The sequence below is a fragment of the Pseudonaja textilis genome, chromosome Z (assembly GCF_049901715.1).
Source record: "Pseudonaja textilis isolate UNSWEBS1 chromosome Z, rPseTex1.2, whole genome shotgun sequence".
NCBI lineage: Eukaryota > Metazoa > Chordata > Lepidosauria > Squamata > Elapidae > Pseudonaja > Pseudonaja textilis.
Genome location: NC_142008.1, coordinates 56,352,397 through 56,374,286, shown reverse-complemented (window position 1 = coordinate 56,374,286; position 21,890 = coordinate 56,352,397).

Below are 21,890 nucleotides of genomic sequence, written 5' to 3'. Positions count from 1 at the left end.
TATTGTTAATAACTATTGTTTTGTCTTTTATTTAAAGACAGTTATAAGTAAAATATGAAGTATTAAAGTGAAAGACAACTGATATTAAAGTGAAAGACAACTGATATTACTAGGTAATGTTTGTTAAAAGAAATAGAAATGTAAAAGATGGTTATTAATATTAATGGCAGAGCTGTACTTGAATAGAATAATTATTCCATTTACTATTGTTATACATATATACGCAGATATATATACTTGTTTTCTGAGGTTCTCGCGGGTATTTGTATGTGGATCTCTGGTTGTTCGGGTTTTCTCCCGCGTAAGATTCGAAGTATCTAGGCAACGTTTCGATGAAGTCTCATTCATCATCTTCAGGCTTCTGTCTCCGGTTCTGTGCTTCTCAGAGTGATGTGAGATTGCAGCTGCCTCTTCCTTTTAACTGCCAGTGGGGGTGGGACTTGATTGGGTGGGGGCTTGGCTGTGTTCTGATTGGGTGGGGGTGTGTTCTCATTGGTAGGGGTTTGGCTGTGTTCTGATTGGTAGGGGGATGGCCGTGTTCTGATTGGTTGGAGGCGTGCTCTGTTCAGGTGGGGGCTTGGCTGTGCTCAGGTTAGTCTTAGTTGCTGGGGGATTTGAGTTGGTGAGCTGTGATCTTGCTGTTTGGCTTCTAGTTCGTGGTCATGCTGCATCTTCATAGTGGGTGTCGGTCTGCTTCATGTATGGCTCGGAGGGGTTTGAAGTGGGCAGTGATGCAGCTGCAGTGCAGCTTCCGGTCCATGGTCGTGTCTCATCTTCCGAGTGGGTGTGAGTCTGTTTTCTACATGGAAGTGTGGTGGTGGCATCCCGTGTGGCTCTCATGGGTGTGGGTCTGGTGTCCTTCTTCATGTTAGGTACTCGTCTGTTCATGAGGGCGGGTTTCCAAATGGCTGGAAGGCGGGAGGTGTCATCTCGTTTGTTCATGCTGTGTGGGTGTTTTTCTATCTCTATGGCTTCTCTGATTATTCTGCTGTTGAAGTGTTCGGTTTTGGCGATAGTTCTGGTATTTTTAAAATCAATTTCATGTCCTGTGGCTTTGAGGTGTTGGACCAGGGAAGAGGTCATTTCTTCTTTTTTGATTGAGTTCTTATGTTCTTCAATGCGTGCACTTATTCTTCTGTTAGTTTGTCCAATGTATGTGGTAGGGCAGGCAGTGCAGGGGATTTCGTATACTCCTTGGTTTTCTAATTTGATTTTGTCTTTGGGGTTTCTTAGGATGGTGGATATTTTTCTGTTTGTGCAGAATGCTGTTTTGATGTTGTGTTTTTGGAGGATCTTGCTGATTTTGTCTGTAGTGCCTTTTATATATGGGAGGAGGGCTTTGCCGTTTTCTTGTTCTCTGTCTTGGATTTTGGTTGGGGTTTCTTTTTGGATTAGGTGGGTAATCTTCTTTCTTTGGAATCCATTGGCTGTAAGTACGTTGGTGAGAGTGTGTAGTTCGTTTTTTTTGGTGTTGTTCATCGGCTAAGCATTTTGTTCTGGAGATGAGTGTCTTGGCTACGGAATTGATCTGTGCTGGGTGGTGGTGTGAGAGTGCATGTAGATAGTGGTTTGTATGTGTTTTCTTCTGGTAGATGGTGTGTCCTAGGGAGCCATTGGATCTTTTTTATACCAAGACATCTAGGAAGGGAAGTTGATTGTTGGCTTCTGTTTCCATGGTGAATTGTATTTTGGGGTGTAGGCTGTTGAGGTGTGTGAGGAAGTTGTTCAGTTTTTCTTTCCCATGTGGCCAGATTATGAAGGTGTCATCTACGTATCTGAGCCAGAGTTTGGGTTGTGGTCGTATTTTTCTAGAGCTTGTGTTTCAAAGTGTTCCATGTAGAGGTTTGCGATGACAGGTGAGAGGGGTGATCCCATGGGTGCTCCTTCTATTTGTTTGTATTTTTGTCCATTGTAGGTGAAGTATGTATTGGATAGGCAGTGGTTGGTCAGATCTAGGATGTGCTTGGGGGTTGTATTTGTTTTGGATGGCTGTCAAGGCTTCTTTTATTGGCACTTGGGTGAAGAGGGATATGACATCAAAGCTTACTAGTAGGTCTCTAGGTTGTAAGTTTTGTTTCTTTATGATCTCGATGAACTGGAATGAGTTTCTTACGTGTGTGTTGATGGATTCTGCATAGGGTTGTAGTTGTTTGGCGAGAAATTTGGCCAGGTTTTGTAGAGGTGAGCCTATGGAGCTGACTATTGGTCTGAGTGGGGTTCCTTCTTTGTGTATCTTGGGAGACCATAAATCTTGGGGCATCTGGATGATTTCTCTCTGGGTATGATTCTTTGCTGGATTTCTTCACTGATGGGGGAGGCTTTTATTTTGGATTTGGTAGTTTTTTCTAGGTAGGTGGTGGGGTCTGTCTTTAGGGGTTTGTATGTGGGGTCTTGGAGTAGGTTGGTTAACTTGGTTTGGTAGTCAGATGTGTTCATAACCACTGTCGCGTTGCCCTTGTCTGCTGGTAGGATTATTATGCTGGTGTCTTCTTTCAGGTTAAGTAGTGCAGTTTGTTCTTCTTTGGATAAGTTGCTTTTGGGTGGTTTGCTAGTGCAGAGGATGTTGGTGATTTCGAGTCTGATTTTGTTAGCATCGTCAGGGTTGGTTTTGGTCAGGCTGGTTTCAACTCCGCATATGATGGTTTCTGTGGGGATGTGTTTGGGAGCGACAGCAAAGTTGAATCCTTTTGAAAGGACCTTGGTTTCAGCTTCAGTGAGGATCTTGTCTGAGATGTTGTGCACTGTTTGTTTCATGTGTGGCTGGGGGGGGGGGGGGAGTTGGTTTCTGGTGTTGTTGTAGTTTCCTGAGTTTGTTGGTGTGTGTGTCTGTCTTGAGGGTGGTCTGTGTTTCGGCTCTCCAGACAGCGAGTTGTTTGGATTTGTCCCACAGTAGGGGGTGAATCTTGTTGCTGAGTCTGAGGTGGAGTGTGAGGAGATCTTTGTTGATTTGGTCTAGGAGAAACCTTTTTGTGTGAAGTTCATTTCTAATTAGGGCCAGTTCTGTTCTTTTTAGGATGCGTTTGGTGGCTGCTGTGTTGGTGTGGAATTTCAATTGGAAGCTTGTGGGAATTAAATTTTGATCTCGGCAGTTGCATAGGAATGCAAGGTCACATAAAATGGAGGCTCTTTGGACTTCAAGTTTTTCATGAAATTGATTTTAAAAATACCAGAACTATCGCCAAAACCGAACACTTCAACAGCAGAATAATCAGAGAAGCCATAGAGATAGAAAAATGCCCACACAGCATGAACAAACGAGATGACACCTCCCGCCTTCCAGCCATTTGGAAACCCGCCCTCATGAACAGACGAGTACCTAACATGAAGAAGGACACCAGACCCACACCCATGAGAGCCACACGGGATGCCACCACCACACTTCCATGTAGAAAACAGACTCACACCCATTCGGAAGATGAGACACGACCATGGACCGGAAGCTGCACTGCAGCTGCATCACTGCCCACTTCAAACCCCTCCGAGCCATACATGAAGCAGACCGACACCCACTATGATGATGCAGCATGACCACGAACTCGAAGCCAAACAGCAAGATCACAGCTCACCAACTCAAATCCCCCAGCAACTAAGACTAACCTGAGCACGGCCAAGCCCCCACCTGAACAGAGCACGCCTCCAACCAATCAGAACACGGCCATCTCCCCTACCAATCAGAACACAGCCAAACCCCCTACCAATGAGAACACACCCCCACCCAATCAGAACACAGCCAAGCCCCCACCCAATCAAGTCCCACCCCCACTGGCAGTTAAAAGGAAGAGGCAGCTGCAATCTCACATCACTCTGAGAAGCACAGAACCGGAGACAGAAGCCTGAAGATGATGAATGAGACTTCATCGAAACGTTGCCTAGATACTTCGAATCTTACGCGGGAGAAAACCTGAACAACCAAAGATCCACATATATATACATATATACTTTTTTCTTTTAAGAATTTAGTGTGTATTTTTAAGGGAATGTACGAAGAAGAATTCGATTGAAAATAGGTATGTGCTATAAAATAGAGGTTAAAAAATAAATGTTATAAGTAAAAATTTTAAACAAGATTTGAAAAAAGATACAAAGGTGTTATACTCCAATCTAGTAATTACAGGGGAAAATTTGTTTTATGAGAAAAGGTAATATGATATTGTAAACAGGACAGACAAAAGTATAAAAACATTGATTAGAAAGATTTTAAAAATTAGAAAAAGATATGTAATTGAATTAAGAAAGGAATGAGATAATTTAAAATAAGGCTATAGGAAGTAAAGAAAGGGAAAAGCTATTGAAAAAATTGTGAAAATAGTTATAAGATATGGATTAGAATGTATAAGATAAATATATATTGAGTTTATGTCTGTATGGAGAAGTGATAATCCGGGGTCACACTGTTCTCAAAAAAAGATATTTTATTTGTATTTATATGTTTTGTGAAAACTTAAATAAAACTTTTATATATATAAAAAATCTCTGGTTTAAAGTCTATGTGTTGTTTTGTCAGTTTTTCCAGCCATGTGTGGATTTTTGTCCAATATCTTTTTGCATTCAAGCATGTCCACCACATATGGTAATATGATCCAGGTATCTGATGATATTTCCAACTTTTATCCGATTTGTTCTTAAACATTTTCACAATTCTCGTCAGGGGTAGATGACACCTATAAAACATTCTATACAAACTTTCTTTATAAGCAGTTGACATTGTCATTATAATTTTGAGACCACAATTTTTGCCATTTCTCTAAATCAATCCCATATCCAAAATTTTTCCCCCAAGCAATCATCGTTTCTTTAACTTGTCCAAATTTTATCTAAATCAGTCAACATCATAGAAACCTTGTTGGGTATATTGATACACCAACTAAGTTTGGGTGAATAAATATATAAACCTAGGTTTAAGTGTTTGTAGCTTTAAGCACCAAACTGCAATGTAATTAGCTAATTAAGGGTGCGGTTGCAAGCAGCAATAAAAGGCAGTAAGAGAAACGTAACAGCCCTGGTCTCTCTGGTCGCTCTGCTCTCTGCTGCCTGCTGCTTACTCCTGTTTGAGACGTCTGCTTGATACTGTTTTGTTGGCTACTGTGCTGGATACCATTTCTGCTGAACAAAAGGACTATTCCCTTGGTGAGCTGATATCCTGTGTATACTCAGCGTTGTCTTCAGGAGAAAGGTATCGGAAGGAGAAGATTTACAAGCAGATAAGGACATACTGACTAGTTAATGGACTAAGTTACTGAATGGATATATTTGTGAATGACATATGGACTGATTGACAATGCTTATACTCTGAATGGATTAAACAACTATTTAAAACAACAAACAGTTTTTGTCTCCAGTGTGTGTATACTCTTGGGCCCAGCCTCTCTCATTTGGCTGCCTGGCTTGACTGCTGCTGCACACTCTGCTTGGGGGTTTGTCCCCAATCACTAACAAACCTTCTGTTTAAGATCTTTATCAAATCTAGATTGTATTTGTACGTATGAAAACCAATTCATCTTTATACCTTGTTCTTCCAATGCTTGCATAGATTCAAGTTCATCCTTTTCATTCAATCTCTCTTCATATCTAACTGTTTGCTCCTTTTTATATGTTATTGGATAAGAAAAAGCTTAGTAGATAACTAAAGTGGAATTTTCAAATAATATTGCTTTTTAATCTTCTCCCAATTTAATAACAATGCTTCCTGAATATAATGTCTTCTAAAATACTCCTGCATTATAGTTCCCTTATACTAGAGGAAGGCATGCCATCCCAACAGCAAGTCATGTCCATTTAAAGTCAATAATCTACTGTTCCATTATCCATTCCTTTACCCACATCAAATTTGTCGCCTGCTAATATAATTCCCAATGGGGCAAAGCAAATCCTCCTCGTATTCTTGCATCTTGTAACAATTTAAGTTTTATTCTTACTTTCTTTCCCTGCCAAATATATTTCAACACTATTTCATTTAAATCTTTAAAGTACTCTTTCCCTAACCTATTGGAATTTTCTGGAATAAATATAAAATTCTAAGGCAATATATTCATCTTGATTGTAGATATTCTCCCAATTATTGATAAGTGTACATTTTCCCATTTTGTCAAATCTGTCGCGATCTGTTGTTTGAGTTTAACATAATTATCCTCCTTAAGTGTACTGCATCTTGCAGTTATATGTATCCCTAAATACTTAACCTTATTTGTGACCTGGATCTTCAGAACTTCCTCCAACTCTTTCTTTTGTCTTGCTAATATATTCTTTGTTAATATCTTTGTTTTATTTTTATTTATTTTTAAACCTGCTACTTTTCCATTCTCCTCTATCTTTTCTATTAATTTAGGTGCTGTTTCCAGTGGGTCCTCTAATATAAAAACCAGGTCATCTGCAAAGGCTTGCAATTTGTATTCTTCCTTTTTAATTTTCATTCCTTTTATTTCTTTTTCTTCTCTAATATTCCTATTCAACACTTCCAATGTTAACACAAACAACAGAGGCAACATTGGACAACCTTGTCTAGTCACTTTTTTTATATCTATGGAGTCTGTAAACTCTCCATTTATCATTACCTTTGCAGTTTGCTTGTAGTATATAATTTCTATGGCTTGGAGAAATTTTTTACCAAAGCCCATTTGTTCCAATTGTAATAACATAAATCACCAACTCACATTATCAAAGGCTTTCTGTGTGTCTAAAAACATCAAAGCCATCTGTTTTTCAGGGTGTGCCTCACAGTGTTCCAAAGTATCCAGAATTATTCTCATATTATCTTTGATTTTTCTCTTTGGCAGAAATCCATTTTGATCAGGATGAATAAAGTTATTTAAGTATCTTTTCAGTCTTTCTGCCAAAATTGAAGCAAAGATTTTATAGCCTGAATTTAGTAGGGATATAGGTCTATAATTTTTAATTTGCTGTGGGTCTGTGTCCTCCTTCGGCACAAGTGTAATATATGCTTCTGACCATGTTTTGGGTATTCTCTTCTTTGACATAATTTCATTTATAACTTCTAATAGTTGAAGATTCAATATTTCCTGGAATGTCTTATAAAATTCCATTGGCAATCCATCCAGGCCTGGTGCTTTTCCATTCTTTTTTTAGTGCTTCTGTTAATTCCATCATCATTATATTCCCTTCTAACATACTCTCAATGTTTTTAGATATCTGGGGTAAGTTCGCTTCCTATCTTTCTTCCTGTACATTCTCTTGATCATACAATTTTACATAATAATCTTGTATAATTTTTTTCTTCTCCGCATTTCCATAACAAACATGTCCTTGTTCATCTATTAATTGGATTATCTTTCTTGATTCTCTCTCCTTTCTCAATTTATAGGCCAACCATCTGCCTGGTTTATTTGCATCTTCGAAATAGTTCTGTTTAGCATTTCTAATTTTTGTGCTAATTCCTCCTTTTCCATTAATCCCATTTTATGTTTAATTATATCCATTTTAATTTTAATGTCCTTTTTTGTGGAAATTTCTGTAACTCTTTTCCAAGTGTCTTATAGTCATCTTTTTCTTCTGTTTTCTGCTTCTTTTTCTTGTATAGTCTATTATCAAGCCTCTGATGTAGGCCTTCATCGTGTCCCAAAGATTCTGTAATGATGTATCCTCTTTTTTATTTTCTTTAAAGAAGAAAACCATTTTTTTCTCAATTTTCTGTTTGAAGTCTTTTTCCTTTAATATTGTATTATTTAAAGTCCATCTAAGATCTCCTCTTTTGTACTTTCCATGTAACTGTCATTGGATTATGATCTGGCCAAGTATTTGATTCTATTTCAATTTCTTGTATATTAGAAATCAGTTCCGTTGACATCCATATCATATCTATTCTGGACCATGATGCATGTCTGTTTGAGTAAAAAGTGTATTGTTTGTTTTTAACATTTCTCTCTCTCCATGCATCTTTTAAATTTATTTCCTCTATCATTCGGAAGAAGAATTTTGGCAATGCTTTCTAATATTCTTTGTTGTTTTCTGTGTTTTATAGTCCAATTTATCATTAATTATTCCATTAAAATCTCCCATCATACAAATATTAACATAGTCCAGTTCAATTATTTTCATGTGTAATTTCCTGTACAATTCTTCTTGGTTATTGTTTGGAGCATAAATTGCTATTAAAAGTTTTTTTTTTTTACATTATTGTCCATTATCCCCACCATCAAAATCCTTCCATCATCATCGTATCAATTTGTTCCGCAGGAATTGTATCTCTAATATATAAGACCACTCCTCTCTTTTTACATTGTGTCAATGCTGTAAATAATTTCCCTAATTTGGTTGTTTCAATATTTGTTCTTTAATATGTACTTCCTGTAGGCAGATTATATCAAATTTTAGTTTCTCTAGTTTATGAAATATTTTCCTTCTTTTAGTAGCTAAATTAAGTCCATTTATATTAATTGTAATCAATTTTCTCTCATCCATTTTACACATTATAAGAAGGATTTGTTGCCCTAGTAGATCTCAGTTCTCAATGCTCTCTGGGTACACTGCCTATCGCTCCTTCTTCTTTTTCAACTGCTGTTACACATTCCTCTTGGAATTTGATTAACGACTCTTCTTTTCTTGTATCCTCCTCTTTTCCTCTAAGATATTCTAGATAGAATAGCTCCACTTTTTCAACTGTGTCAATTCTGTGTCTTTGTTCCTGCCAGGTGAACATAAGACCTTCTGGTATCAACCATCTGTAGTTTACTCCTCTCTTAAGTAACTCTTTGGTCAAAAATAGATATTCTCTTATCTCTCTCACTCTTCTCGGTACTTGTTTCAGTAGCACAATTTCTTTATCTTTATTAACGTTCTCTCTCTTGCCACCTGCAGTATCTGTGTTTTAATAGTTTTCTTGGTGAATCTAATATGAACTTCTCTTGGTAATTTATTTCTCATTGTGTATCTTGTGTAGACACAAAACATTTCATCCATTCTGTCCACCATCTTCTCTTTAGTTATCTCCAATGCTTCTGCTAAGATTTCTATCATTATTTCAGCAAGGTTTTCATCCTTTTCTTGTTCTATATTTTGGAATATAAGATAAAATTCTGACCTGTCAATTTCCCATCCCAATGATCCACTCTTATCTTTTTCAACTGCACTCAATCGAATGTCAATATCTCCAATTTTCTTATCTCTTTGTACATCTTGCTCTTCAATTTTCTTGAATCTATCCTCAGATTTCATCATCATCTTTTGGATGTTCTCAACTTTCTCATCTGTCTTTTCAGTTCTTTGCTCAATATTCTCAGTTCTCTTTTCAATGTTGTCTGTTTTTGCTTGTATCTTTTGGATTCCTTGCCTAATCATCTGGAGTGTCACTTCCTTTTTTCTCTCCTGTTGCAACATTGTCTGTATTGATCGCTGTCCTCCAGATGGTGAAGAGGAAGAAATTGGTATTGAAGAAGCTGTGGCTGCTGTCTTTCTACTCATCTTGCAATGCTTGATAGAAAAAACAAAACAAGAGCAGGCAACTACCACACCAACAAAAACAAAAAGAGAAAAAGGGAGAGAGGGAGAAAAAAAATCTTCAGGCACTTGTATACCTTAATCCAACTGGTTTCAATTGTATAAAAAATATAAAAAGAAGAAGGGTGAAAAGAAAAAAAAAGATAAAAAGTCTTTTTTTTTAAAAAAATAGAAATCTGTATATTTCACTTGGAAAAGAAAAAAAAGTAGAGCAGAAAAAAAAGGAAAGGGGGAAAATACACTCTAATTCCTAGATCAAAAAGCTAAAGTCCAACCATAAAAATCCAAATGAAGGGGAAGTAAAAAAAAAAAAAACAGCAATTCTGTCAAAAAACAAAACACTGTCACTAAGTATCTGTCAAAAAACAAAACACTGTCACTAAGGCTCTTTAATCAATCAAAACAGAGGTTTCAGTTCTCTTTTCAAGGTCACTTCAATCTTCTTTCTTTCAATTTTAACTGCAGACTCTGGCTATCAATAATTTCACAGAGGAGCACCTGTAAAAACAATCTTCCATGATCATCCCACTATCTTCTCAGTAAAAAGCTCAGAGTCCTTGAATGCAACACCAATGCATAAACAAATAAAGAAAACAATGTATCCAAGCCTCTGGGTGGCAGTGTTACTTATTTCCCTCTACTTTCACTTCCTCTCATATATCCAAAGCCAGGAATAGATAAAAAAGTAAAGTTGTTAGGAAAAAAGGAAAAAGTAGAACATCAAATGAAAAAGCTAAAAAAAAATCCTAATCAAAGGAGACTTTCAAAGAAGTTATTTAAAAAATGAAAATTAGGAAAAAAGACCAGTCCAGTTTAAAATTGATAAGCTTTTACCAAATTCAAAATTCCAATAAAAAGGAAAAAAATCCCTTCAGTTTAATTTAAGTTTAATTTCACTGCTTAACTTCTTTTATCTTCACTTTTAATTTCACTTTAAGTCTTTTAGGGTGTTCTCTCCAAAAAATAGTAAGTAGAAATGTATCTCACCAAACTGACACACTTTCTTTCCAGCTTTCTTCCTTTCCGGAGCTGTCCCAGCTTCAGCAACTTAATGGCTGCCTCTCCGTCACCAGCAAAGAAGGGCTTCTCCTGGATCTACCAGGGACTTTGTGATGTCCCTGGGATCGACAGAATGTTCCCTTCTCTGTCACCATCTCTACAGGATGGTTTAGGTCTGATGGGACCATCCAGCAGCGGAGCTATCAACGGCGATCTTGGAGCCTCAAGATCATGTGTCGTACCATCATGACATCAGCTCCAATATTTATTGGTGATAGTAAATCACTTGACTGGATGGGTTGAGGCTTATCCAGTCATGAGAGTCACTGCAACAGTAATCACCAAAATTATATTGGAATAATACCTAGATATGGGATAATAGAAGCTATAGCAATTCATTTTACTGTAAAGGTGCTTTAATCAATCATGGATTGTGAGAATTCAGTGGGAATGTCACTTTCTGTGGAATGTGAATTCATCTATACCATAGACCAAATGTTTACCCTTGGCCTTGCTCAGAATTTGAACCTGTCCAAAAAGGCACATTTTACCTTATAAAATGATGTTTGGATTACCACATTTGGAAAATCCACAATATGAAACTAAAAATATTTTTGTACAGAACTATACTTGGGCTCTCTTCTTCTTTATCTTACCTCAGAAACAAAGGACTATTAGCTTAAACCTTATCTCTTGAATTTGCAGTCCATATGTTCCAGCCTGGTGATTGGGTCCTGATAAAAGCTGACGTGAGGAAAAATCTAGCCAAACTTGGGACAGGTTCTACCAAGACTTGCTGACCACTGAAACAGCATTTCGAACAAAAGTCAAAGGGTGGACCCACTACACACTTGTAAAAGGACCAATTGATGAAATTAAACAGTAGAAAGAGGTTCCTGGAGAAGACCAGCTGAGAATAAACATTACCAAAAACTGATGTGGTCATTGTGATATGCATGGGTTTTGTTTTTAATTTTTCTCATTGCAGGAATGCCAATCTTTTGATTTTTCCTGCCTGAGTGGTGGCCTATGTTATTCCATCTGCAGATCCCAAACAAAGCTGTGGAACTTTGCACTCTACAGGATGTGTTGATTCTGTGATTGTAATTGTTTCACTAAATGTTGTTGTTACCATTGTTGTGATTGTGGACTAGTATGTGCTCGTGAAGAATCTTGTGATATAGTAATAGTGGAAGATGGGGTAGATTTAATGTGTAAAATTAGGGCATTTAACCTGATTGACCAGCCTTGAACATAGTAGTCCTAGGAGCATAGTAATATCATAATCCCTGAAGATATAGCATGTTTTGAATTAATGCAATGGTTATAATTAGAACTAATAGGAGGAGAATATAATGCAACGATTAATATGAAAAACTATATATTACAAACATGGGTCTTTTCTTTGCTTCATGTAACCTTTTAGTATGGAATTAACTTGTCACAACCTAGTAACCCATTTGAAAATGCACCTAGACTGAGTGGGTTATGGACAGATGTGGGTAATGAAATTCTTAACTGGCATGCTACAGATGGCTTATATTGGATATGTGGAAGGTATGCCTATGTGCCATTACCTAGCCATTGGTATGGAGCATGTCAGTGGTAGAATTCAAATGTTTTTACTACCAGTTTTGTGGGTGTGGCTTGGTGGGCATGGCAGGGGAAGGATACTGTAAAATCTCCACTCCCACCCCACCCCACTAACTGCTTCCCAGCTCCATTCTCTTGTGTAGAGCAACAAAAGAAGACCCAACTGATCAGCTGGAACTTGGGAGGCAGGGCCAGTCAGAGGTGTATTTGCCTGTTGTCTGAACTACTCAAGATTTCCACTACCAGTTCTCCAGAATTGATTGGGACCTGCTGAATACCACCTTTGGAGCATGTGCATTTTTTTCCTACTGCCCATGCAGCAAGGTGATACACTTGTACCTGTTTATGTGGAAGCAGACCATGGATCTACAATGAATAGCCTTCAGACTTCAGGTATACAGATCAGCCACCTAAGCAGAAGATGGAATGTATGGTTATAGAACTCCAATTTATAGGTTGAATAGAGTTACAAGGTTACAGCCTGTGCTTGACATAATAACTAAAAAGTGGCTATTGCTTTAAGTTTAATGGCTAAATAGCAGATTCCACTTAAAACAGAATTTTATCAAAATAGAATTTCTTTACACTTTTGTTAGCAACAGAAGGTGTGTGTGACAAATTTAATCTCACAAACTTTAGTTTACAGATAGATGGTCCAGGAAAAGTTATAGAGGAGGGTGGGCAGAGCTGACATTATGACAACACAGATGAAGGATCTCAGGGCTCCGGGACCAACACCGATATCCCCGCAGCTGGATGGTCCATTTGGACCTAAATCGTCACGAAGAGATGGTGATCAAGAAGAGCACAGCCTGCTGATTCCAAGGATATCACAAAATCCCTGGTTGATCCAGGAAAAGCTCTCCAATTCACTTTTTTCTTTTTACCTTTTTAGACTTATTTATTCTCTTTTTGATACTACTGGTGGATTATTTTTATACTTTTTTATTTTTAAACAACTTTTTATTCTTGTTTTTTGTGTGCTCTTGGAGTTGAGTTCTTCCTCTTGGTTTTTTACCATTTTTTTCTTTTTCTTTCTTTACTTCTACACTGAATTTCAATTTTTAAAATTCCTTTTCTCCTTTTTCTAATTGGATTGAGGTAAAGAAGAACCTGAAGATAGTTTATTGTTTATTGATGTTGTAAGCTGATTTTTATCAGTTGGATTTATAATTAATTGGAAAGAGGAAGACAACTACCACAAGCTCATTGATCCCTACCTCTTGCTCCTCACTTAGTGGCCAACGGTCAATACACCTGATGTTGCAGGAGGAAAAGGAGAGAGACAAAGAAAAGGAAGTTACTTTACAAATGATACTGCAAGCAATGCAAGAACAAGGGAAATGAATGGAAAGAATTGAGAAGAGAACAGAGAAAACAGATGAGAAACTAGAGAACATACAAAAAATGATGATGAAGATTGAAGAAAGGTTTCAAAAGATAGAAGAAAAAGGTAATTATAGAGATAAAAAAAATCAGTGAAATGGATATTAGATTGACTGCTGTTGAACACAACAAAGGAAGTGGAATGCTGGGCTGAGAGATGGAGGGGAGTTGCTCTATACATGAAGAACATAATCAAAGCTGAATTAATTTTTTTTTAAAAAAAAACAAGTTTTATTGATTTTACAAACAAACAAACAAAACAAAACATCATTAAACATTAAAAACATAAAACCTCTTTCCATTGTAAATCTTTACAAGGCAGGTAACACATTGCTTTATATCACATACTTATAATTTATCCCATTTCCATATAAACACGTAAATTCCCTTTACCAAATTCCACATTGTTTCTCTTTAATCATTATTCAATCATATTTCCTTTCTAATTTATCTGCTATTCAATCATCACATTTATATTTTCCACTGGCTTGTTTATAATTGTTCTCATCTAGTCTTCCTCCGAGATTTTATTATTTAATTCTTAATTGAACACACACACACATAAGACATAAACATAAAAACATAAAACTTTCTTTTAGAAAGTAACTTGGCCCCAGATTACCTCTTTTTGTATGGACTTCAATTGAATTCATGCTCTTCTTATATACCATTACCTATCTTGTTTACCATTCTATATCTATTATATAACTCCTCTCCACTTTTGCCTCGTCTTAATTCTGTTTTATATATTTAATCTTGCTTTAAAGAAAAATATTTTTATATCTTTTGTCCATTTCTCCATTTACATCTGTCTCATTTCCAATTTAAAAAAGAATAGTTTCCCCTGGAATCACTAATCGGAGTATGATGCCTTTCTATCATACCCCTAAATTAAAATTTAAAATAACACCTAAATCCCAATCAGATTCTGCTTAGTACATTCTACTATTTCAGAAACCAATACTACAATAATAAATCCATAACAGTCAACACATTAATCTATTAAACTCTATATTTAAACTAATATTTTAAACATTCCCTTTAGTATTTTATTAAAACTTAAAATCATTCATTATTAAACATTTTAAAGTTATACCTTAATATTTTAGTCTTTTATTAGATCTTAAAAAGTTCTGATTATCTACTTATAATACAAATACCACTATTACAATACTCATGTGTACTTTGCAGAATCCCCCTTTTTTTTAAGAAAAAAACCCCCATACATTACCCATTATCCCTAAAAAAAATTTCTTTTCTCCATCTTGTTTTATACCTTTGTTGTTTTTGCATCTAATTTTTCTCTTTCATAAATATTTTTTTATTTCTTAAGTCCTTCCTTTTCGCTCCTCTCTTTCTCCTTTCTTTCTTAGTCACACCATTTAGTTCATTAAAAATGGCTTCTTCTTCCTCGGCTTCTTCCAGCTGTTGTTTAATTTGCTGACACATGACAAGCGCCATATCTAGGGAAACAAAGGGCTTCTCCCATAACATCTTTGCCTTCTTCCTTATTTTTAAATATTGTTTTTTAGTTCATCAAGAGATAGAGCCATTTTAAACTGTTTCTTCTTCTTTTTCTGTATCCTCTTCTTATTATTAAGCCAATCAGTTATTTCCAAACTTAAAACAGTTCCCAAAAGTCCCAAAATCCCGCAATCATCAAACAGTCCAGGCAGAGTACAAACTTCTTTTTTACAATTTGTCTTCTAGGGTGAAGTCAAATTAGGGAAAGAAAAACATCCAGTCTGTGCTTTAAATCTTTTTAGAATTAATTTCTATTCTCTTTATCTTCAAGGCATCTCCTCCAGCAAAGTCTTAGAGTAAAATTTTTTCCAAGCCTCTCCCTTCCCACTTATAACAAAGGAGTTTAGGTTTACCTTCTATTAAAAGGCAGGTTTCCTTGTCCATTTGTTAATTCCATAAGGGAGGAGAGTAACTTTCCCTTTCATCACTTTTCTTTGCTGCTGAAAACATCAATCGAGCATTGTAGCGCCCAGAAAAAAGCCAATACTTTCCCAGGTGTTGAATATGTCCTTAAGGTTCGACCAAGAAAAAACTTTCATTTTAAAACTCCTTCTTCTTCCTCCTGCACATTCTTTATCCAGTTGCTGGCTTCTTTATGGCGGCCATTAAGACCGCCGCTCCACCATCTTGAGAGAAGGGGGTTATTGCCAGCTGGGGAGGGGGTTTGCGATACCTCTCAACCCCTGTCCGGATCCCCCCTTTCTTCAGCTGCCCCAACAGGGCAGCCTTAGCCTCCAAATCTGTCAGGATCAGAGGCACCAAGGCGGCTAGCACAGCAGGGATCGTGGAGAAACGTGAATCCCTGATGTCACCGAAGCCGACAAACCGGAAGTGTCAAAGCTGAATTAATTTTTATGAACAAAGAAGGAAGAATATTAATGGTGGAAATAATTGACAACAATGTAAAAATACTTTTAGTAGCAATATATGTTCCCAATGAAAAGCAAGAAGAATTTATTCTAGCAATTGGAATCCTTTGTATATTTGGCTTAATCAAAGATAGTTCACCGCTAAGAAGACTAAGGCCGACGATAGCTTTGAAGAAGAAAAGACCTTACTGACAGTCACAAAATATGGTTTTATTATAATTGTCTTTCCTACCCTTGTTTTCCCCACTTTCCCCCCTTCTTCCCTTTCCTCTTTCTCTCTCAAACTTTCCTTTCTTTCCCTCTCTGGCTTACGCCAAGACTGGTGCGCTCTCTTTGTTGTATATAATTTATAGCTGTGTTGTTGTCTTTTTTTTAAAAAAGTAAAATTAATAAAGTTTATTTAAAAAAAAAAAGAAAAGCAAGAAGAATTTTACAAAAAATTGCATAAGAAAATTATAGAATTGTAATATATAAAGTGTATGTCTTATGGGAGATTTTAATGAGATAGTAAATACAAAATTGGACTATACAACACAGAAAGCTAATAAACAAAATAGAAAGACACTTCCAAAATCCTTTTTCAAAATGGTAGAGAAATTAAGCATTAAAAATGTTTGGAGAGAAAGAAATGCAAAGAATATACAATATGCTTTTACTCTAATAGCACTTATCATGGTCAAGAATAGACATGATTTGGATGTCAACGAAATTAATCTCAAATATAGAAGAAGTTAATATTGAAACAAGTACTTGGGCAGACCACAATCCAGTATGGATTAAGTGGCAAGGACAAAGGAAAAGATCTAGATGGACTTTGAATAATAGAGTATTGAAAGAAAAAGAATTTACACAAAAGGTGGAAAAAGAATTGGCCTTTTTCTTCAAAGAAAACAACAAAGAGGACACCTAACTATAAAACTTATGGGATACCATGAAGGCCTGTGCCAGAGGACTGATAATAGACTATACAAGAAAAAGAAATATTAAAAATGAATGAATGATGAATGCAAAAGATGCTAGAGGAAGACTATAAGAAACTTGAAGGGGACTTACAAAGATATCCACAAAAAAAGGATATCACAAAACAAATGGGTATAGTTCAATACCAAATGAGGGTGATGGAAAAAGAAGAGTTAGCTCAAAAAATTAGGAATGCCAAACAGAATTTCTTTGAAAATGCAAATGAACCAGCCGGATGGTTGGCGTATAAATTGAAAAAAGAGAGAGAAATGAAAAAGATAATGCAATTAATAGTTGATCAAGGAAAGATTTGTAATGAAAATGATGAAAAGAAAAAGATAGTACAGAAATATTATGAAAAACTGTACAACCAAGAAAATATTGATGAAGAAAAAGTTAAACAATATTTGCAAAGAGCGGAACTACGCCAAATTTCTGAGGATATTAAAATAATGTTAGAATAACAATGATGGAACTAACTGAGGCTTAAAGAGACAAAATACTGGAAAGGCTCCAGGCCCGGATGGGCTACCAGTGGAATTTTGTAAGATTTTATAGGAATCTTTAAGTATTCCAATGCTTGAATGATGAATGAAGTCTTGTCGAAAACTAAAATACCCAACTCATGGACAGAGGCTTATATTACTCACATACCAAAAGAGGACACTGACTTACAACAATTTAAAAACTACAGATCTATTTCCCTGCTGAACTCAGATTATAAAATATTTTCCTCAATAATGGCAGAAAGACTTAAGAGATACCTGAACAGTTTCATACATACTGATCAAAATGGATTTCTGCCAAAGAAGCAAATCAAAGACAATATGAGAATAATTTTGAACACTTTGGAATATTATGACAAGCAAATGGCATCGGTATTTCTAGATGTGCAAAAGGCCTTTGATAATGTAAATTGGCAGTTTATGATATTACAAATGGAACAGATGGGCTTTGGTGAAATATTTATTAAAGCTATAGAGGCAATATATTATAAGCAATCTGCCAAAGTAATGATAAATAATATTAACAGATAATATTAATATCAAAAAAGGAACTAGGCAAGGATACCCACTGTTGCCGCTGCTGTTTGTTTTGACTTTGCAGGGCATCCAGAACATCACCGACTACAAGCCTGCTCGCTTTACTCCCTCATTCACTAATCTATCATTTCTCGATGAGCTAAATGACTTTTATGCTCGTTTTGAACAAGACAACCAGGAAACCGCCACCAAGATCAGACCCTCTGTAAACTTACAGCCCCTCACACTTTCAATCACTGAAGTCTGCGCTGTTCTGAGCTGGATTAACACATGCAAAGCTGCAGGCCCTGATGGCATTCCAGGACGTGTACTTAGGGCCTGTGCTGGACACCTGTCTGTGGTTTTGACTGACATCTTTAATCTGTGTCTTTCCCAAGCAACTGTACTTGCTTCAAGACCACCTCCATCATGCCAGTGCCTAAACACTCCAAGCCAGAGTGTCTGAATGACTACCGCCCTATAGCACCTACAATCATGAAGTGCTTTGAGCGGTTAGTCCTGGCACACTTCAAAACTTGTCTCCCAATCACACTGGACCCCTACCAATTTGCCTATAGCAAGAACAGGAGCAAGGAGAATGCTGTCTCCATAGCATTACACACCATTCTAACACACCTGGATAATAAGAACACCTATGTAAGAATGCTGTTTATTGACTTCAGTTCAGCATTCAATACAGTCATTCCCTCCAGGCTGATCACTAAAAGTGGTGACCTTGGCATCAATACTACTCTCTGCAATTGGATACTGGATTTCTTGACAAACAGATCACCATATGTCAAGTTGAATAACTCCACCTCATCCACCATCACACTAAGTACTGGCATTCCCCAGGACTGTGTTGAGTCCCTTCCTGTTCTCTCTTTTCACCTATGACTGCAGGCCTGTGCACAGCTCTAACACCATTATCAAGTTTGCAGATGACACCACGGTGATTGGACTCATCAACAATAACGATGACTCAGAGTACAGGGAGGAGGTGCAGAGCCTAGCTACATAGTCCATTGACAATAACTTATAACTCAACACTAACAAGACCAAAGAGCTCATTCTGGATTTCAAGAAGAAGAATGCTTACACACATTCTCCTATATACATCAATGGGAGAATGGTATAACGTGTCACTAGCTTCAAGTTCCTGGGGATCCACCTCTCTGAGGACCTGTCCTGACAGATCAACACCACCAGCCTGATCAAGAAAGCTCACCCTTTCTGAGATTATTGAGGAAGAACCACCTTTCCCCAACTATTCTGATCAAATTCTATTGCTGTGCAGTCGAGAACATTCTAACCAGCTGTATCTCAGTCTGGTATGGAAATTGCACCATTAAAGAAAAAAAGGCATTACAGAGGGTGGTGAAAACCACCCAATGCATTATAGGGATCCCACTTCCTGCATTGTGGATGTTCAGAGGAAACAATGTTTGTGAAAAGCCCACAGCATCATTAAGGACTTCTCCCATCCAGGCCATAAACTGTTTACCCTTCTTCCAGTTGGGAAGAGGTTCAGGTGCCTAAGTTGATAGAAAAGATTGAAGAATATGCACAAGTGGCAGGTTTGAAAATAAATAAAGATAAAACTAAAATTTTGGTCAAGAATATGGTGAAAAAACAAAGGGAAGAATTAAAAGAGAGATTGAATATCCAGATCACAAATGAAGTTAAATATTTAGGAATACAACTAACAGCAAGATGTGGAACACTTAAAGAAGATAATTATTATAAACTCAAACAACAGATTGCGGCAGATTTGAAAAAATGGGAAAATCTACAATTATCTCTAATAGGGAGAATATCTACAATTAAGATGAATATATTACCAAGGATTTTATATTTGTTTCAGACAATTCCAATTAAACTAGGGAAAGAATATTTCAAGGATCTAAATAAAATAATACTGAAGTATATATGGCAGGGAAAGAAGGCAAGAATTAAATTAAAATTGCTACAAGATGCCAGATCAAGAGGAGGTTTTGGTCCACCCAGTTGGGAATTATATTACCAGGCAGCAACACTAATGTGGGTGAAAGAATGGATAGTCTTAAGGAATACTAGATTGTTAACATTAGAAGGTCATGACCTATTATTGGGATGGCATGCTTTTTTATGGTATAAGGAAAGTAAAACACATGGGTACTTTAGGAAACACTATATTCATGATATTTTATTATTCATATGGGAGAAAGTAAGTGTGTGGAAGCCAGGAGATACTGGACTAAAATTCATACGTGGCTGGAAAAAAATGACAAAACAGCATATAGACGTGAAACCAGAGATATTTTTATTGGGTATGTTACCTGAAGAATATAGTAAAGAATTGATATATATGATTATTAATGTATTAACAGCAGCTAGAATTGCATTTGCCAAAAATTGGAAAAGTGAAAAAATTCCGACAGAAGAGGAGGTGATCAAGAAAATAATACAAGTATAATAGAAGTGTAGAGATAAGATAATATATAAATCAGATTCTAGACTTAGGGCTTAAAATTTAAAAATTGAATTAATATTGATAATTATCCCTGCAGGTGAATGAAATATATAACTGAGATTGTTAGATGATTTGAATTGTTGGTTTGATTAGTATTGATTAATGTATTGGTTTCCTATTTCTATTTGCCTGGAAAAAGCTTTCCTCACAGCTTTCTTCCACAGGGGGTGGATTACCCCAACACTCTTTAATTCTGGCTTTCTCTTTTCCCTTTTCTTCCCAGGGGACTTTTTTCTGTGATGTTAAAAAAAGCTTTTAAATTCTCACCTAGTTTGAACACACTTTCTCTTTTCTTCTTTCCATCAGACACTGTCCCAGTCTTATAGCGGTTCACAATGACTACTTTCCCTCCAAGTAGGCTAGAGAGGCTATCTCTGGATCTACCAGGGATTTTGCGATATCCCTTGGATCAGCAGAGTGTCCTCTCCTTGATCGTCATCCCTCCGGGACAATTTAGGTCCAATAGACCACTGGCTTTTGGGATTTTGGCATCCTCCCTAGGAGCTCCTAAGGATTCAGCCATATCACCATGACGTCAACTCCACCCTCTCCTTGTGTGATAGATTATCTAGTGCAGGGGTCACCAACTTTTTGGACTTCAGGGACCACCAAACTCATAATTTTAAATTCTGCAGACCACTAATTTGAATTTTGACTGACGGTGGCTTGCTGACATTAGTGGGAAAGTCGGTCCCATATTTCAGAGCTGCTGTAATTACAGGACTGGCACTTTGGTCATCCCAGAGCAGCTCCTTCAGCCAGGTGCACCAGCCTGCCATGGACTGGAGGAGCTGCTCTGGGGTAAAGCAGTGCAGGAAACTTTGGCCAGGCTCTTGAGAGACAAGAGTAACTACAGCTGTTTCTCTTTGTGAGCACTCCTCGAGAGAGAGAGAGACAATTTTGCAGGTAGCTTGGCTGAACTCCTGTCCCTGGGAGTCAAAGTGCTGAAGTGCAAGTGGCATGGGAAACTTTGGCCAGGCTCTCAAGAGACAAGATTGACTCTGGCTGCTTCTCACTGCTAACAGGCAGCCAAGCTATCTGAAAATTGTTGAGCACTCCTTGAAAGAGATGATTTCCCTCCCCCACCATTGGTCTTACCTTCCAGTTCCAGCTCATGTGGCTCTACTCAAGGTAAGGTTTGCGCTCAGCTGAACAGTGGGGGCCAGGGGTGGGTGGGCCATTTGGGTGGGGCAGCCTTGTGTTCCTGTGCAGCCTGGATTAATTGCTTTGGGGGGGTGCTTTGGGGGAACTTCTCTGAGGACCACCAAAATTTTCTCATGGACCATCAGTGGTCTGCAGCCCACCAGTTGGTGACCACTGATCTAGTGATTTTTTTGCTTGGAATTAGGTTCTATAGGGTATGAAAGCCCCACCCCACACCCCCAAATTTAGTTTAAAGCCCTTTGCATAAGATGAGCCAGTCATTTTCCGAATAAATTGTTTCCAGTTCCTGTAAAGTGCAGTCTCTCAGTTAGCCTGTTGCTTGCTGACATGGAAAAACGGGGGTGGGGGTGGGTGTCAGTTGAGAATTTTTCATTGCAGCTTTGCAACTACAGTTTGGACTTTGCTTATCTC